The following is a 13,574-nucleotide window of genomic DNA, read 5'->3' on the forward strand; positions in this document are numbered from 1 at the left end:
AAACCATGAATAGAAGAAAAATTCCTTAACCTGGTAAAGAGCATCTACAAAAAAACCTGTAATAAGCATCATACTTAATAGTGAAAGACTGAGACTAGAAGACTTCTTCTCCAATCACTCCTGCTTAACATTGTGTAAAGACACACAAGTTGGAAACCAAGAAATAAAAACTGTCTCTATTAGCAAACAACATGGTTACTTATATTGAAAAAAATTTTTAATGGATAAAGAAACCCCTCCTAGAACTAATAAGTGAGTTTAGAAAAGTCTAAGTATAAAAAGCCAATACACTAAAAAAAAAAAAAAAAAAGCCAATACACTAAAATCAATTGTATTTATGTACAGTAACAATGAATGACTGGAGTTTTAAATTAAAAAATCCCAGATCATTTTTGTTGTTGTTCACTCACTCAGTGACATCTGACTCTTTGTAACTCCATGGACTGCAGCATGCCAGGCTTCCGGTCCTTTACCATCTCCATCACCATAATCATTTACAATAACATAAAAAGCCTCAACAAATACTTACTTATAAACTGAAAAATTAAAAAAAGCATGTTCCAGATCTGTATGAGAGTGTTTCAAATGAGACGTAGAATAGTGGAGAGATATATACTGTGTTCGTAGTTCTAAAGTTTCATTATTGTTAAGAGGTAAATTCTCTCTGAATTAATCTATGCATTCAACACAACCTTAATCTAAATACCAGTGTGCTTTTTTGGTGGATCTCTGCAAGCAGATTCTAAAATTTATACGGAAAGACAAAGGAATAAGAATAGCCATTTTTCTTTGTCTTTGAGAAAGAAGGGCCAATTGTGAGGACTATTGGACTCAGACATTATCTGAGTTTAAGACCTAATATAAAACTGTAGAACCAAGATAATGTGGTATTGGTGAAATAATAGCCACAAAGATCAATGGAACAGAACAGAGAGTTCAGAAACACAAATACAGTCAACTGATTTTTGATAAAAGTGCAAAGGCAGCTTAATGGAGGGAGGACAGTCTTTTGAACAAAAGCTGTTAAAACAATTGTATGTCCACATACGTACATACATAGAACCTTGATTTATAGCTCACACCTTGTACAAAGATTAACTAAAAATACATCATTGACCTAAATGTAAAACGTAAAATTTCTATGAGAAAACACAGAAAAAAAAATCTCTGTAACCTTGGGTTAGGCAAAGAGTATCTACGTGTAACACTAAAAGGATGATATGTTTAAAAATGGATAACCTGAGTTTTGTTAAAAGTAAAAACATTTGCTCTCCAAAGACACTGTCAAGAGAATGAAAAGCTACAAACTGGGAAAAAATATTTGAAAAGCACATCTCAACAGAAGATCTGTAGTCAGAATGTACAGAGAGCTCTCAAGGGCTAACAATAAGAAATTACTACAACTACTATTACTACGAAAATAAATCAACCCCAAATGAGCAGATTTGAAGAGACATTTCACCAGTGAAGATATGTGAAAGTGAAAGTAGCTCAGTCGTGTCCGACTCTTTGCGACCCCATGGACTATAAAGTCCATGGAATTCTCCAGGCCAGAAACAGTGGAGTGGTTAGCTGTTCCCTTCTCCAGGGGATCTTCCCAACCCAGAAATCGAAACTAGGTCTCCCACATTGTAGGCAGATTCTTTACCACTGAGCCACAAGGGAAGCCCGAGAATACTGCAGTGGGCAGCCTATCCCTTCTCCAGAGGACCTTCTTGACTCAGGAATCGAACCGGGGTCTTCTGTATTGCAGGTGGATTCATTACCAACTGAGCTATCAGGGAAGCTCCAGTGAAGGTATACAGATGGCCATAGACACATGAAATCACGCTCAACGTCACAAGTCATTAGGGAAATGCAGGAGCCTCTCACTGCAGCGGTTCCTCTTGTGGCTGAGCACAGGCCCTGGGTGAGCGGAATTCAGCGGGTGCGGGATGTGGGCACAGCACTTGTGGCTCGTGGGCTCTAGAACACAGGCTCAGTAGCTGTGGCACATGGGCTTAGTTGTCCTACAGCACGTGGGATCTTCCTGGACCAAGGTTTGAACCCATGTCCCCTATATTGGCAGGCAGATTTTTAACCCCTGGATCACCTGGGAAGCCCTCCAGGTTTGGGTTCCAATCTATCATTCACATTGATTAACTTCCTGAAGAGCTGAATGCCTAAGCTAAAGTGTCTGAACAAGTGAAAATCTAGCCTATCTTTGGACTTTGGTTTCTTCCCTCGTTGGAGTTACCAGCTTTCCTGTTCATGGTTGAGCTCAAAGGTTAGGTAAAAGACAGGATTCTTCAGGTTCCCAAATACTTAAAAATCAGTCACACTGAGTCTCTGCCCATAACCATGGGCCAAGATGCTGGCATGAGTCCTCTGTCAAGGACTATTGTGACATGATGTGACTTACTGTTCATGGGAGGCAGGCCAGTGAGCCTCCTAAGCCAGACTCAAAGGCCAAAGGGGAAGGTAGAACTTGCCTCAAGGGTTAAGTAGAGGGTTGGCTGATGGGGGCGGAGGGGGGGTGGGGGCAAGGCTCAGAGTGGGAGAGCTGGAAAAGAAGTGTCCAAGGAGGCAGGTGGGGCAGCAGCATCCAGCAGCCTGAAGGGAGCCTCTCCTATTGCCTTTGTGTCAGGCCTCAGTACCCCAGGACCAGAAAGACATAAACCAGGGCCAAGTGTGGGCAGGCAGCGCAGGGCGGGCTGAGGTCCATCCTCACCCAGGCCAGGAGTACGGGATGGTTTTTACAAAAGCACTTGAGGAGTGGGAGGATTGTATACACACAAAGAGACACATTATATCTATGTATACTATGTAACGTGTATACATACATGTATGACTTACAGATGTACATTTACATAGTAGCTGCTCAGTTAAATGGTTCTTCATGCTTATGTTTGTGTTATTGGATAGTAAGCTGATGCTGCCTTCTCCCTGTCTCTCTGGGTTGGCCATTTGTGACTTATAATTAGAGTGACTGCATCATTTATTATCCAAACTGGGATACTTTAGTCTGGGACAATTGCTAAACTGTTGGGACCATCAATATTAAAGTCATAAACTGGGCTGTCCTAGGCAAACCAGGTGTGTCGCCACTTGTTTAGACACATCCTGTACTATGAATTTCTTGGCAGAGTATCTCGAGGGCTTTGTGGCTTTATACACAGATACTGGGGGTGTGGGAGTGCAGGATGGGGGAAGGCCTTGGTGTTCCTAGTTATCAAAGGCAGAATTTTGCCCCTTTTGTTTTGAGTTCCTTTGCCCTGGTTTCCCCGGAGGGATTTGGGGTATATGTGCATAGGTCTCTGAAGCTGAGCTGCAAGTCAGTACCGGTATTCTTATAGCTGAGCAAAGAGTGAAAGTGTGTGAATCAAGGGCCATTGTGTTTTATATGCCCCATAAGCTTGTGCAATATATAACCTACACAACTCTTATGTGGTCACCATGTGTGAATGCCTGGGAGAAGGTAAAGAAGTGTTGGTGTATGAAACCAGGACTTTTTCTGGGGAGCTTTAGGGCCTTCTGCAATCTGAGACTCTTAATCAGGTTTAATCTGGTCAAAGTGAATCCCTAGCTGGTTCCTAGCTCAGTGGAACCAGGATGTAAACCTCAGGAGTGGGGGTGAGTAAAAACATAGCGGCCAGGAGGAAAGGTAAAAGGAATGAGTAGGAATTTCCAGCGGAAGGACTCAGGGTTACAGACTGTTAGGAATTTCTCATTCCTTAGCACCTGCTCATTCCCTGCCTATGCCAGCTGAGTAAGACACCAATTCAGGGAACACAGGACAGAGTCGGTTGCAAGTCCTGGATGGCCAGGAAGCTAGGGAAACCAAATCAGGTCTCTACCTTCAGGCTTCCAGAGAGGAGGACATGATGTAAGGAGCTGGAGCATGGGCGCTGGTCTGTGGGCCCAGCACTCACCCCTCTAGGGCAGGGAGGAGGGACAGAAAGCCTGGTTTCTTCTGTGATTCTATCAGGGTAAGTGAGCCCACATCTTACTGCTGGTTCTGAATGAAGAGGAGGGACTTGTCCTTCCTTTCCATGTCCTCTTTCCATTTCCTCTCCTCTGGAAAACCCAGTTATCTTCCACTTTCTGTTCATTTCCCACCTCTGCCCTCTAGCCACGGAGGGGGCGGGAGGCAGTGTGGTATCCAGCAATAACACAGCTTTTGCGGTAGATGGTGCTGTGGCTGAGCCCCAGCTTTGTCACCAATCGTAGTGGGCCTTTGGACAACTCCTGATTTTCTATGTGGTAATAGTGGCTCCTCATGCTGCTGCTGCAAGGACCACATGGTGAGGTTTAAGAGGGACAATGTCCAGGGCCTGGCTCAAAGGAGGAACCCAACTAATCTTCAGAAAGGCCCAGTGTAATCTTTTTGTTTTGGATCTCACATATGTAGAATACACATCCATTCAGGTTCTGATGAGAAAACAGGAAACACCCAAGAAACAGCAGATAGTAGTGGAATATAGATACCTATGAGAGGTCAAAATGATTTCAAGCACTTTAGAAATATTCAGCAAACTAATGAAAAAACACTTTTTCTCATTAAAGCAAGTCCTCTGAGAAACTGGACAAGTATTCGTTGTTAGTTTTGTTCGTTTTGGGATGCAACACAATTTTCAAAAATATCAGTATGTAACCAGTCCATCCTAAAGGAAATCAGTCCTGAATATTCACTGGAAGGACCGATGCTGAAGCTGAAACTCCAATACTTTGGCCACCTGATGGGAAGAACTGACTCATTGGAAAAGACCCTGATGCTGGGAAAGATTGAAGGCAGGAGGAGAAGGGGACGATAGAGGATGAGATGGGTGGATGGCATCATCAACTCAATAGACATGAGTTTGAGTAAGCTCCAGGAGTTGGTGGTGGACAGGGAGTCCTGGTGTGGTGCAGTCCATGGGGTTGCAAAGAGTCAGACATTACTGAGTGACTTAACTGAACCGAACTGGACTATCCCTGTCCTGTTCTGCCTGCCCAGTGCTCCCCCAAGTTTCCCTCTCCTCCTGCTCTGCTTTCCCAGTAGCTCCGAAAGTACCCCTTATCTCAAAGTTGTGCTTCCTCCCTGGTCTGAACTCCAAAGTCTATGCCTCTTTTCTACTCTGTGCTTTTGAAACTATCCTTTCTCAGAGAGGCATTGCCAATGGATGTATAAGGCAGGGTTCATTAACCATCTGCAAAAGGCTTCATATATTTCAAATTATTGGGCGGAAATGAGTTCTTTAATAATCCTGGGAAAACCAGCTAAGTCAATACTGGGAACACCATTTGGATAAAAAAATAAAGCTGGATATTGTCTTTAATTCTTTTTTTTTCTTTTTAATTTTTATCCTATGTCCCGCAGATGAATTTTTTTTTTTTGTTTTTTTTTTCATTTACTTTTATTAGTTGGAGGCTAATTACTTTACAATATTGTAGTGGTTTTTGTCATACATTGACATCAATCAGCCATGGATTTACATGTATTCCCCATCCCGATCCCCCCTCCCACCTCCCTCTCTACCCGATCCCTCTGGGTCTTCCCAGTGCACCGGGTCCGAGCACTTGTCTCATGCATCCAACCTGGGCTGGTGATCTGTTTCACCCTAGATAGTATACATGTTTCAATGCTGTTGTCTTGAAACATCCCACCCTCACCTTCTCCCACAGAGTCCAAAAGTCTGTTCTATACATCTGAGTCTCTTTTTCTGTTTTGCATATAGGGTTATCGTTACCATCTTTCTAAATTCCATATATATGTGCTAGTATACTGTAATGGTCTTTATCTTTCTGGCTTACTTCACTCTGTATAATGGGCTCCAGTTTCATCCATCTCATTAGAACTGATTCCAGTGAATTCTTTTTAATGGCTGAGTAATATTCCATGGTGTATATGTACCACAGCTTCCTTATCCATTCGTCTGCTGATGGGCATCTAGGTTGCTTCCATGTCCTGGCTATGATAAATAGTGATGTGATGAACATTGGGGTGCACGTGTCTCTTTCAGATCTGGTTTCCTCGGTGTGTATGCCCAGAAGTGGGATTGCTGGGTCATATGGCAGTTTTATTTCCAGCTTTTAAAGAAATCTCCACACTGTTTTCCATAGCAGCTGTACTAGTTTGCATTCCCACCAACAGTGTAAGAGGGTTCCCTTTTCTCCACACCCTCTTCAGCATTTATTGCTTGTAGACTTTTGGATAGCAGCCATCCTGACTGGCGTGTAATGGTACCTCATTGTGGTTTTGATTTGCATTTCTCTGATAATGAGTGATGTTGAGCATCTTTTCATGTGTTTTTTTGCTGTCTGTATGTCTTCCTTGGAGAAATGTCTGTTTAGTTCTTTGGCCCATTTTTGGATTGGGTCATTTATTTTTCTGAGTTGAGCTGGAGGAGTTGCTTGTATATTTTTGAGATTAATTCTTTGTCTGTTGCTTCATTTGCTATTATTTTCTCCCAATCTGAGGGCTGTCTTTTCACCTTGCTTATAGTTTCCTTTGTTGTGCAAAAGCTTTTAAGTTTCATTAGGTCCCATTTGTTTATTTTTGCTTTTATTTCCAATATTCTGGGAGGTGGGTCATAGAGGATCCTGCTGTGATTTATGTTGTGTTTTGCCTATGTTCTTCTCTAGGAGTTTTATAGTTTCTGGTCTTACGTTTAGATCTTTAATCCATTTTGAGTTTATTTTTGTGTATGGTGTTAGAAAGTGTTCTAGTTTCATTCTTTTACAGGTGGTTGACCAGTTTTCCCAGCACCACTTGTTAAAGAGGTTGTCTTTTTTCTATTGTATATCCTCGCCTCCTTTGTTGAAGATAAGGTGACCATAGGTTCGTGGATTTATCTCTGGGCTTTCTATTCTGTTTTTTTTTTTTTTCTTTTAAATTGAGTTGATCTTTATGTGTTTCGGGGTATAACATAGTGATTCACATGTTACAATTTTAATATTACATGAAACTGAAACATTGACTTTGCATCTTACAATTTCAATATTATATTCCATTTATAGTTATTGTAAAATATTGGCTATATTCCATGTGTTGTAGCTCATTTATTTTACAATAGTAGTTTTTACTTGTTATTTCCCTGTCTCTGTCTTGCTTCTTCTCCCTTCCCTCTTCCCACTGGTTACCATTGGTTTGTTCTTTATATTTGTGAGTCTGTCTTTTGAAAAATTACATTCACTATTTTGCTTTATTTTTAAGATTCCACATATGAAAGAGCACAATGAAAAGAAATAGAGGAAAACAATAGAATAAGAAAGACTAGATATCTCTTCAAGAAAATTAGCGATACCAAGGGAATATTTCATGCAAAGATGGGCACAATAAAGGACAGAAACAGTAAGAACCTAACAGAAACAGAAGAGATTAAGAAGAGGTTGCAAGAATACAGAGAAAATGTATCAGTAAAAGGTCTTAATGACCCAGATAACCGCAATAGTGTGGTCATTCATCTAGAGCCGGACATTCTGGAGTGTGAAGTCAAGTGGGCCTTAGGAAGCATTATTACTAACAAAGCTAGTAGAGGTGATAGAATTCCAGCTGAGTTATTTAAAATCCTAAAAGATAGATGGTGTTTTTAAAGTGCTGCACTCAATATGCCAGCAAATTTGGAAAACTCAGCAGTAGCCACAGGACTGGAAAAGGTCAGTTTTCATTTCAATCCCAAAGAAGGGCAATGTCAAAGAATGCTCAAACTACAATCCAATTGCACTCATTTCACTGCTAGCAAGGTAATTCTCAAAAGCCTTCAAGGTAGACTTCAACAGTACATTAACCAAGAACTTCCAGATATACAAGCTGGATATAGAAAAGACACAGATCAAATTGCTAACATCTGTTGGATCATAGAAAAAGCAAGAGAATTCCAGAAAAATATCTACTTCTGCTTTATTGTTTATGCCAAAGCCTTTGACTGTGTGGATCACAACAAACTGTGGAAAATTCTTTAAGAGATGGGAATACCAGACCACTGTACCTGCCTCCTGAGAAATCTGTATCCTGGTCAAGAAACAACAATTAGAACTGGACATGGAACAACAGACTGGTTCCAAATAGGGAAAGGAGTATGTCAAGGTTGTATACTGTCACCCTGCTTATTTAACTTATATGCAGATTATATCATGCAAAATGCTAGGCTGGATGAATCACAAACTGGAATCAAGATTGTTGAGAGAAATATCAATAACCTCAGATGTACAGATGATACCATCCTAATGACAGAAAGCAAAGAGGAACAAAAGAACCTCTTGATGAAGATGAAAGAGGAGAATGAAAAAGCTGACTTAAAACTCAACATTCAAAAAATGAAGATCATGGCATCTGGTCCCATCACTTCATGGCAAATAGATGGGGAAACAATGGAAACAGTGACAGACTTTATTTTTTTGGGATCCAAAATCACTGCAGACAGTAACTGCAGCCATGAAACTAAAAGACTCTTGCTCCTTGGAAGAAAAGCTATGACAAACATACATTGTATTAAAAAGCAGAGACAAATCTTTGCTTACAAAAGTCTGTTTATCCAAAGCTATGGTTTTTCCAGTTTTTCATGTATGGATGTGAGAGTTGAACCAAAAAAAAGGTTGAGCGCTGAAGAATAGATGCTTTTATACTGTGGTGTTGGAGAAGACTCTTGAGAGTTTCTTACACAGCAAGGAGATCAAACCTGTAAATCTTAAAGGAAATCAGCCCTGAATATTCATTGGAAAGACTGATGCTGAAGCTCCAATACTTTGACCACCTGATGTGAAGAGCCAACTTGCTGGAAAAGACCCTGATGTTGGAAAATATTGAGGGCAGGAGGAGAAGTGGACGACAGAGCATGAGCTGGTTGGATGACATCACTGACTCAATGGACATGAGTTGAGCAAGCTCCAGCAGAGAGTGAAGGACAGGGAAGACTGGCATGCTGTAGTCCATGGGGGTCACAAAGAGTTGGACACGACTTAGCGACTGAACAACAACACTGTACGAGGGTTTCCTCTTCTCCATATCCTTGACAACATTTGCTATTTGTGGTCTTTTTGATGATAGCCATTCTGGCATATATAAGGTGTTATCTCATTTTGATTTTGATTCGCATTTTTCTGTTGATTAGCAATGTTGAGTGTCTTTTTGATGTGCCTGTCACCCATCTATATGTCTTATTTGGAAAAAAAAAAGTTTATTTAGGCCTTCTACCTATTTTTAAATCCTAGTTCCTGTACCATACTTTGTTTTTATTTATTTATTTTTATTCTTTGCCACACCATACCTCATTCAGGGTTGTTTTTAGTTGTTTGTTTTGGACGTTGCATTGCATGAGCTGTTCATTTATTTTGGATTAACCCCCTACCAGTTAAATCATTTGCAAATATTTTATCTTATTCAGTAGGTTGTCTTTTCATGTTGTCAGTGGTTTCCCTTGCTGTGAAAAACTTTCAAGTTTAAGGAGGTCTCATATCTTTGTTTTTGCTTTTGCTTTCTTTGCCTTAGGCGACAGGTCCAAAAGATAATGCTATGATATACGTCAGAGGGTGGTCTGACTATGTTTTCTCCTAGGAGTTTTATGGTTTCCAATCTTACATTTAAGTCTTTAATCTATTATAAGTTTATTTTTGTGTATGGCATTAGAAAATGTTCTAATTTCACTCTTTTAGATATAGCTTTCTAGTTTTCCAAGCAACATTTATTGAAAAGACTATCTTTTCTCTGTTAGATACTCTTGCTTCCTTTTGTCATGGATTAATTGACCATGAGTGGGTAGGTTTATTTCTGGGTTCTTTACTCTGTTCCCTTGATCTATGCGTCTGGTTTAGTTCCTGTACCATACTATTGTTTTTATTTATTTATTTTTTGGCCACACCATACCACATGCAGGATCTTATTTCCTCAACCAGGAATCAAACCCATGCCCCTTGCAGCTGAAGCATGGGGTCTTAACCACTGGAATGCCAGGGAAGTATCTATACCATACTGCTTTGATTACTGTAGCTTTTTAGTATAGTCTGAAAACAGAGAGTATGATATCTCCAGCTCTCTTCTTTCTCAAGATCGTTTTGGCTATTCTAGATATCTTGTGTTTTCATACAAATGTTAAAAATCATTAGTTCTAGTTCTGTGAACAATGACACTGGTATTTTGATAAAGGTTGTAGATTGCATTGAGTAGTCATTTTAACAGTATTAATTCTTCCACTCCAAGAACTTGGTATATCTTTCCATCTGAGTGTCATCTTCAATGCCTTTTATCAGCACCTTATAGTTTTCAGAGTACAGGTCCTTTATGTCCTTAGGTATTTATTCTTAGGCATTTTATTCTTTTTGATGCAATGTAAATGAGATTGGTTCCTTAATTTCTCTTTCCGATAGTTCATTGTTAGTCAATAGAAATGCAACAGATTTCTGTATATTAATTTTGTATTCTGTAACTTTACCAAATTCATTGGTGAGCTGGAGTAGTTTTCTGATGGCATTTTCTATGTATAGTGTCATTTCACCTGCAAGCAGTGACAGTTTTACCATTTCCTTTCCAATTTGGGTTTCTTTTTTTTTTCCTTCTGCTACTTCTTGCCTTATTGCTGTGGCTAGGACTTCTAACACTACTATGAATAAAAGTGGCCAGAGTGGGAATCTTTGTTTTGTTCCTGATCTTAGAAGAAATGCTTTCAGCTTTTCACCATTGAGTATGATGTTAGCTGTGGGTTTGTCATATATGGCTTTCATTATGCTGAGGTATGTTTTCTCTATGCCCACTTTCTGGAGAATTTTTTTGTCATAAATGGATGTTGAATTTTGTCAAAAGCTTTTTACTTTGCATCTACTGAGATGATCATGTGATTTTTATTCTTCAGGTTTTTTATGTGGTATATTACACACACAATGATTGATTTGCAGATATTGAAAAATCCTTATGTCCTTGGGATAAAACCCCATTTGATCATGGTATGTGATCCTTTCACTGTATTGTTGGATTTGCTTTGCTAATATTTTTTTGAGGAGTTTTGCATCTATGTTCATTGGTGATATTGGCCTGCAATTTTCTTTTTTGTGATATCTTTGTCTGGTTTTGATATCACGGTGATTCTGACTTTGTAGAGTGAATTCAGAAGTGTTCCTCCCTCTGCATTTTTTGAAATAGTTTCAGAAGGATAGGTGTCAACTCCTCTCTAAATGTTTTGTAGAATTCATCTGTGAAGTCACCTGGTCCTGTACTTTTGTTTCCAAGTTCAAAGTGAAAGTTGCTCAGTTGTTTCTGACTCTTTGTGACCCCATGGACTATACAGTTCATGCAATTTTCCAGGCCAGAATACTGGGGTGGGTAGCCCATTTTCCTTCTGTAGGAGATCTTCCCAACCTAGGTATTAAACCCAGGTCTCCCATGTTGCAGGTAGATTCTTTACCAGCTGAGCTACCAGGAAAGCTCAGGGACTTTTGTTTATTAGGAGTTTTTTAAAAAATTACTGATTCAATTTCATTACTGGTAATTGGTCTGTTCATATTTTCTATTTCTGCCTCATTCAGTCTTGGGAGATCAGACATTTCTAGGAATTTTCCCTAAAATTTATTTTTTATAGGTTGCCCATTTTACTGGCATATAGTTGTCTGTAGTAGTTGCTTATGATCCTTTGTGTTTCTATGGTGTCAGTTGTAATTTCTCTTTTTAAATTTCTGATTTTATTGATTTGAGCCCTCTTTTTAGCTTGATGAATCTGGCTAAAAGTTTATCAATTTTGTTTGTCTTTTCAAATAATCAACTCTTAGTTTCATTATTTCTATTTTTTACCTTCTATTTCAATTATTGTCCTTAATTCTTAAAAAAAAAAAAGATTATTTATTTGGCTGCTCTGGGTCTTAATTGTGCCCATGAGATCTTCAGTCTTCATTGCAGCATTCAGGATCTTTAGTTGGAGCATGTGAACTCTAAGTTGCAACTTGTGGGATCTAATTCCCTGACCAGAAATTGAACCTCCCCTGCATTGGGAGCATGAAGACTTTAGCCACTAGATCACCAGGGACATCCCTCTTAATTCTTCAATCTATATCCCTCTTAGTACAATTACTTAAAGGCTAAAAATGAAATAGTAAAGATATTAGAAGGGAATATGGGTGACTTTTAAATATATATATATATATATTTTTTTTTTTTAATTGGAAGATAATTGCTTAACTATGTTGAGGTGGTTTCTGCTGTTCAACATCATGAATCAGCCGTTAGTATAATTTATCTCCTCCCTCTTGAACCTCCCTCCCACCAACCCCCCATCCTACCCCTCTAGGTTGTCACAGAGCGCTAGGCTGAGCTACCTGTTACACAGCATACTTCCCACTAGCTTCTATTTTACATATAGTAGTACATATGTTTCAATGTTGCTCTATGAATTTGTCCCACCTTCTCCTTCACTCGCTGTGACCACAAATCTGTTCTCTATGCCTACATGTCTATTCCTGACCTGCAAAAGGGTTCATCAGTACTATTTCTCTAGATTCCACATATATGCATTAATGTGTGATATTTGTTTTTCTCTTTCTGACTTACTTCACTCTGCATAACAGGCTCTAGATTCATCCAGCTGACTCAAATTCATTCCTTTTTATGGCTGAGTAATTTTCCATTGTATAAATATACCACATCTTCTTTATCCATACATCTGTTGATGAACATTTAGGTTACCTCCATGTCTTGGCTTTTGTTAATAGTGCCACTATGAACATAGCAGTGTATGTATCTTTTCAAATTATGATTTTCTCTGGATATATGCCCAGGAGTGGCATATGATAGCTATATTTTTTGTCTTCTAAAGGAACCTTCATAGTGTTCTTCATAGTGACTGTACCAGTCTACATTTTCAGCAACAGTATAGGAGGGTTCCCTTTTATCCATACCCTCTCCTGCACTTATTATCTGTAGTGTTTTTCATGATGGCTATTCTGGCAGGTGTGAGATGATACCTCACTGTAGTTTTTATTTGCATTTATTTAATAATTAGAGATGTTGAGCATCTTTTTATGTGATTTTGGCCATCTGTATGTCTTCTTTGGAGAAATGTTTGTTTAGATCTTTTCCCCACGAGTGTATGTATATTTTGGAAATTAATTGCTTGTTGGTCATATCATTTGCAAATAGTTTTCTCCCATTTCGTGTGTTGTATTTTCATTTTGTTTGTGATTTCCACTGCTGTGCAAAAGCTTGTAAGTTTAAATAGGTCCCAATTGTTTATTTTTGTTTTTATTTTCATTATTCTGGGAGGTAGATCCAAAAAGATATTGCTGCCTTTTATGTCAAAAAGTGTTCTACCTATGTTTTCCTCTAAGAGTTTTATAGCATCTGCTCTTACATTTAGGTCTTTAATTAATTTTTAGTTCATTTTTGTGTATGGTGTTAAAGAATGCTCTAATTTCATTCTTTTAGATGTAAATTGTTCAGTTTTTCCAGCACCACTTATTGAAGTCTCTCTTTTCTCCATTATATTTTCTTGCTTCCTCTGTCATAGATTAAATGACTGCAGCTGTGTGGGTTTATTTTTAAACCTGTTCCATTGATCTATACATCTGTCTTTGTGCCAGTACCACACTGTTTTGATTACGATCATGTTATGGTATAGTCTGAAGTCAGGAAACCT

General features: G+C 39.0%; 1 long non-coding RNA gene across 1 annotated transcript in view; it reads left to right on the plus strand.

The window, feature by feature from the left end:
- Positions 1-3,846: 3,846 nt before the first annotated feature.
- Positions 3,847-13,574, plus strand: part of LOC110123227 (uncharacterized) — a 31,176-nt gene continuing 21,448 nt past the window's right edge. The window contains exon 1 of the long non-coding RNA XR_002309469.2: positions 3,847-3,968. This is a non-coding gene — a long non-coding RNA (uncharacterized lncRNA). The remainder of the gene's footprint in view (positions 3,969-13,574) is intronic.

The sequence above is a fragment of the Odocoileus virginianus genome, chromosome 22 (assembly GCF_023699985.2).
Source record: "Odocoileus virginianus isolate 20LAN1187 ecotype Illinois chromosome 22, Ovbor_1.2, whole genome shotgun sequence".
Taxonomy (NCBI): Eukaryota; Metazoa; Chordata; class Mammalia; order Artiodactyla; family Cervidae; genus Odocoileus; species Odocoileus virginianus.